The sequence below is a fragment of the Polistes dominula genome, unplaced genomic scaffold (assembly GCF_049000335.1).
Source record: "Polistes dominula isolate Pdom_NZ unplaced genomic scaffold, Pdom_raw_medaka contig_28, whole genome shotgun sequence".
NCBI lineage: Eukaryota > Metazoa > Arthropoda > Insecta > Hymenoptera > Vespidae > Polistes > Polistes dominula.
In genome coordinates, this window is record NW_028300879.1 from 6,123,059 (window position 1) to 6,130,000 (window position 6,942).

Below are 6,942 nucleotides of genomic sequence, written 5' to 3' on the forward strand. Positions count from 1 at the left end.
CATACTAGAGTTGTATATTTTATTAGGTAATATTTGATATTTTATATAAATATTATTATTATTATTATTAGTATATTTTATTTAACATTGTTAGTTATGATTTTATTTATTAATTTATTAAAAGATAAAAATACATTTTATATTTTATTATACTTTATTGAAATTATTATGAATATATATATATATATATATTAAATATATTATTTATATTTTTTAATATAATAAATTATTATATTAAATTAATAAATTCATTATTATTATAATTAATTATTAATAAATTGTTATTATTTAATTATAATAAATAAATAATTATTAATAAATTATTTATATTTAATATAAATATAAATATAATATTATATAAATATATATAATACAAATTATATACATAATATAATTATATATATATTTATTAATATTAATAAATATTAAAATATATAATAATAAATTAAATAATAAAATATATTATATATATTATATAATATATATTTAAATAATAAATTAAATATTATAATATATATTTAATTAATAATAATATATATTGAATTATATATATTTAATATAATATATAAATATTTAAATATAATATAATAATAATAATAATATAATAAAATTAATATTTTATATTTAATATTTTATAATTTTAATAAACACAACACTAAATATTTTTTAAGCTGAAAATTTCCAATATTACTTATTACTCAATTCGGTAGAAAAAACTTAAAATAAATTTCAACATTAGTCATTGTGGTTGGTTCGACATATGTAAATGAGTATCAGGTTAAAAAAGAAAACAAAAAATAATGTGTTATGTTTGTCAGTTTAACACCATAAAAGAGATAAATCTGTTTCTTTTGTCAGTGACACCGATACGTGAAAGCAAATAGGAAAGAAATAAACGGAAGGAAAGAGGAAAGGACTAAAACACATATATTCACATAGCGTAACTCCCACGGTTAGGAAGGATAGTCATCTAGGTACATTTTGAAAGAAGACCGTCAAGAATACGAAGAGCAGCAGGTGGGTGAAAAGGCGCCGAAAGGTCGTAAACCGATTTGTGTTCAGTCGACGTGCCAAGCAACAAACAACTGTTGCGTAGACTTTTTACTTTTTTTTTTCTTTTTTCTTCTCACTATCCTTAACTATATATAGCTTACGAAAGTTAGAAAACTTATCCTTGTTGGTTGTTAGTAAAGGATCGTTTTTTCTAACGATCCTTTGGGCATGGAATATTTGATGGAACAAAACGTGCTACAAAGCTTGGTGCCAGGATTATTCTGTCTGTCCAGACACTTTTTTTTCTTATGTATTGCAATTCAAACGAATAAAGGTACTAGCATAATAGCATTTCTTCGAATTTGTTCTTAGCCTTTTTTTCTTTATTAGGTTTAGGTATTTCAAGAGATTTTCACGAGATTAATAAATTCGAAGAAATTCTTGCACTTTTTTTTTCTTAACAATTTAAATTCGCATTCCGAATTTCAAAATTGGGATGAATTTTTTTTTTTGTATTATAGATTGATATGATAATAAATTAGGGTTGATTAATTTCAATCTATATGTTTTTTATGACTAGTATATTTTTCATGTAAACAAACTGATATGATAACTGTGAGATGTCATTATGTATCATACAGTATTTTTAACAATATTATTAAAATATTGTATATTATTATTAATTATTATATATATATATATAATTAATTATATTATATATTAATATTAATTATTGTATATTTATATTATATATATTATATATAATATAATTATAATTAATCTAATATAATATAATTATTATATTAGATATTATTAATTATTAATTATTATTAGATATATTTTAAAAACAATATTATACAATGTAGTTGAACAGATATTAAATAGATCTAACTATTATTAATAGTATTAACTAATATTAATAAATTTTCAGTAAGATCAAAATTTTGCAAATAAATGATCGATTGTTAATTATTTTACTGGAATAGGTACAGTTACAGTATTACCAGTTTTGAAGAAGTTTGTTAAAATTTTGTGAAATCCTCTAAGGATTTTGCAAGATGTTGAAAAGGTGTGCGGTATACATCGACAATGCGAAACTCACCGCATTCCTTTGCTACGACAATGTGCATTGTGCGAGGAGTCGCGTTATAGTCTGACCAACAACAAGCTTGACTTTATTTCTTCTTCGGTCTCAGAGTCCAACGAAGGAAGGATATCATTGTTAAACGTGGTCCAGAAGGGACGCCACATTTCTCTCTCTCTCTCTTTCTTTCTCTCCCTCCCTCTTTCTTTTTCTCTCTTTTCATGGTGTTACATCCATTCAATAGAAACACACCTCTCAGAGTCCTCTTCTCATTCCTTTCCAAATTTTTTATTCTCACACTTATGACCACCAAGGCGCCAGAATCTATTAGATTTGTCATTCCTGATTATGAATAGTCGTCGGTCAGACGATCCTTTCAAGTTTGCTTTAATCTCTTTTTCTTTTTCGTCCTTCATCCTTTCTCTCCTTTTTCTTCTCGAAGGATACCTGACGAAAACGCGAGACGCGTTAGAATTCGATCGTCAAACCGCAACAAAAGCAACTCGGTGTGCCGTTCCAACGAAGAATTACGATATTTTTTTTTTCTATTCTTTTTTTTTTATTTTTTTACTCTTTCTCATCCCTTTCTAGAAAGGGGAGAGAGAGAGAGAGAGAGAGAGAGAGAGACGAGTCTCCTCTTTCTACTCTTCATCACGTTTCTCGGAGCGTAACGAAAGACTTGCTTTTGTTGTCGAGCATGTTCTCCCTTTGTAGTTGCAATGAATCGATGTAATGAAGATCGATTAACGTGTATCGAGGAAATCACACGTTCTTGATAATGATGATGATGATGATGATGATGATGATGATGATAATAATGATGATGATGATGATGACGGTGGTGATGATGAGAGAAAATTGTAATTACAGTTAAGATGATTTGTTTGTTATAAAATAGAAGTTTTCAATCGATACTCAATTTATAAATTAGAAGGATAACAATAATAGAAGAAAAACATTTTAAGAATCTAATTGTTTAGGTAGAGCAAATGCAATTGGAAGATTATTTGTATGAAGTAAGATTAATTGGAACAATTTATAGACCTGATTGACTCTACTTGGGAGTTCTACAGATAATCAGTGTTACATGGAGATCTAACAAAAGGAATATATCACTTACATAAAATAGTCGATTAGTTTTAAGTACTATTAGACATAAATCTTAATACTGTATAATATACATTTAAAATTCATATGAATTTTGGATCAATTATTTATATTCTTTTCGTCATCAAAATAATTACGACAAGTTATGTGGAAACTTGTCAATCCTTTGTAATCTGAAACTGAGTACATTTCATTTGAAGAATTTCATTTCAAAAAATATATGTAATCTTATAACAATGAATAGTAGAATATTTTCTTTTTAAAATCAGATAATTTAAACAAATTTTCTTAATAATGCCGTGTTGTCAAGTAAAAAAAGTTATGACAGTATATTTTGAACACTTTTGGCATGTTATATTAAATATAACTTACATTAGAGTTAAAGAAATATTAAAAAGCTCCTATATATATATAAACTAGTTAATAACTGTATTATTATACAGTATTTATTATTTTATGTATAATATATATACAGTATATATATTATACAGTATTTATTATTATTGTAATATTTTAGTTTGTTTTTACTGTATTATTTTTTTGCTATAATACTGTATATACTGTAAAGTGTGTAAGAGTATATGCTGTAACTATATTTTACTGCACATTATTGTATTATTTTACTATTACTGTATTATTATATTACAGTTTATTTTATTATTATAAAATAAATAAGATTTAAAATATATATATATATTTATAAATTTAGGTTAGTGCCTTTGGTTAAAAGAAAAACCTAATAAAGGATTAACTAATTTTATCTGATTTTGAGATTTCTGCCAATTTGTTTAATTAGTAAATAATACGATATAGAAATATTTAAATTATATAATTTAACTTAAAATTTGAAAAAATAATAACATTATACAATAAACATTCCAATGCATATATATATATATATATATATATATATATATATATATATATATATATATATAGTCAATTCAATGGAATGAAATTTTTCCTTTTATGAATGAGTGTGAATCGATGAAGCGGGCTTGGGATTATGTCAAAGGTGTCACTTGGATGGTAGAGGGCAAGGCCAGAATAAAGGTGTGTTTTGGAAGGGTGATTTCGTATTGGTAGATTGGGGAGAGGGAGGCTGAGGGTGAGAGGGGAGGGAGAGGGTAGGGGTGGTAAACAAAATCTGCCGTAAAATTTGTTTCTCCGGCGTGCGATATTTTTCTTGGAAACGAATTCAGTGTGCGTTGTCCACGACGAATGTGCATCCGGCTTAATGCCTGGTGCAGAACGAAGAATGCCGCAGGTATCTCACGTGGAATCTGCGAAAGCGTCGTCCCTCTCGCCTTCGAACAGCACACGACGACGCCAGGCCGCCGAGGTCTCTCTTCGTCATTTTTCTTTTCTCGCCTTGCGGTCTCTGATGTGAGCGCGTGTGCGACGTGTATCGTCGGCGTTCACGATTCCCTTTTCTCTTTCTCACTCTCTTTCTCTCTTTTTCTCTTTCTCTCTTTCTCTTCTTCTCCGTGTGGAACCCTTTCGAAGAGATATTCTTCTTTCTCTTTTGCTAGGGTATTATCTTTGTGTGTTTCGACTGAATGCCGACAAACAGTCTTACCTGGTGTTACATGTTTCAACGGATTAGTAGATTAGTTTGAGATTTCGAACGTGATGTTCTTTCAAAATATATATATATATTTCTTAATCTTTTATAATATATTTTTTTTCTTTTTCTAAATGTCTACAAAATGTTAGCTATTTAAACAAGGTATTAATTCAATGGTATCTATCTTCTATCGGATACAATTTGGAAAGGTGGTTTTGATATAAAATTTAGTCAGGTAACTTTGTTCTTACAACAATAGTAAAGACTGTTTGATTACGTCAAAGGCTATTTTTTTTTTGTAGTAAAACTTAAAATATATATTCTATTATTTATACGTTATAGTGACAGGGTTGCAAGTAAAAAAGACTTGCCTTTTGCACTTCGTGAATTTGCATGGTCGACGCTTGTCTAACGTGTTTAACTTTGACGTCATGTCGAAACGCTTTGAAATGGTCAGACCAGTGGAAAGGAAACTGTAACCGCGCCTCCATTCACCATAATCTATTTAGTCCATTGATGTGTTTTACCCTCTCTAGGATTCCTATTCTAATATCCTTACTTTTGTTAATATATTTTTTACCTAAGATGTTTCTAATCCTATTTGCAGATTAACAAATCTTATAGTTTAAGTTCTATCGAGTATATTTATTGTAGAAATAGAATTCGATAGTTTAAGAATGTATGTAATAGAGATTACACATGTTTATAACATTCGAAGACAAAGGGAATAAGATTCTCAAGGGTAGGTGGGGCATAATAAACTTTAAAGGTGAAACCTTGACTGGCCTTGTTTATCAAACTGAATTCTATTTTCTGTTGTTAAACTAATAATCAGATACTTATATATATGTAAATATTTATATTTATATATTTATTTATATTTTGTAATTGAAATGTTGTTGCAAAAAAATATATTTATATTAGCAATATAAATGTATATTTCAAATAAAATATAAATATATTATATAAATATATATACAATATTATAATATATAAGATATAATATATATTATATATTTTATAATTATATTATATTTTATTTTATATTTTTATATTTTTATATTTTATATATTTTATTATATATTATAATATATATTATATATTATATATTATAATATAAATATATTCCAAAGAAAATGTATTACCTTTACATATTAATCCATATAGCAACAAATTAAATTCGTTATATATACATAAAAATCTTCAAAAAATTTAGTAATATAAATAATGAATAAAATATATATAAAATGTATAAATATTTCTATTTTTGTTTCATTTATATATATTTATTTATATTTTGTAATTGAAATGTTGTTGCAAAAATATATATTTATATCACCAATATAAATATATTCCAAATAAAATGTATTACTTTTACATATTAATCCATATAGCAATAAATTAAATCTGTTATACATGCATTCGAATGTTTAAATAATTTAGTATTCAAGGGGATAAATTTTCATAATTTCAATCTATTTGCAATAACAATTGAAACATAACAGAGTACATAATTTACATGATTATCAATTGTTCGATGCGAATAGATAGGCTGGGTTTGTTTGATTTTAAGAAGGGTTGCATTGTCGTCGTATCATACATACAACGTATCAACGAACAGAAAGTGTGACCGATGGGCGGAGATGTGATAGAAATAATGGGCTCTCTCAAAGAACCTCTCTCTCTCTCTCTCTTTCTCTCTTTCTCTCCAAGATTTTGCTGACATAATCAAATGATAGAAGTCAAAGGTTATTTGGTAATACAGGGCGCCAGTTAGAAAATACGAAATAAAGAGAACGTAATCAATGACCTCCTTCTCAATACATCGAGAAACCATTCTCAGAATTTTCTAACAATAATAACAATAATAATAATAATAATAATAATAATAATAATAATATTCTTTCGGAATACCAAATAATTCTTTAGAATTCTAACGTATTTTGGGGGGGCATTGAAATCAAAGTTAAAGCATTCGATTTTGCCGGAGCATGTAAAGGGTAGAAAAGGAAGAATGAGTAGTAGTAGTAGTAGTAGTAGTAAAAGAAGAAGAAGAAAAGAGGTGGCGCCTTGGACCAGTAATAATGGTATTGGTATTTGTGGTGGTGGTGGTGGTTGTGGTGCTGAGGCTGGTGCTAGTGGTGGTGGTGGTGCTGGTGCTGGTGGTGAGAGGCGACAGAGACGCGCGCGA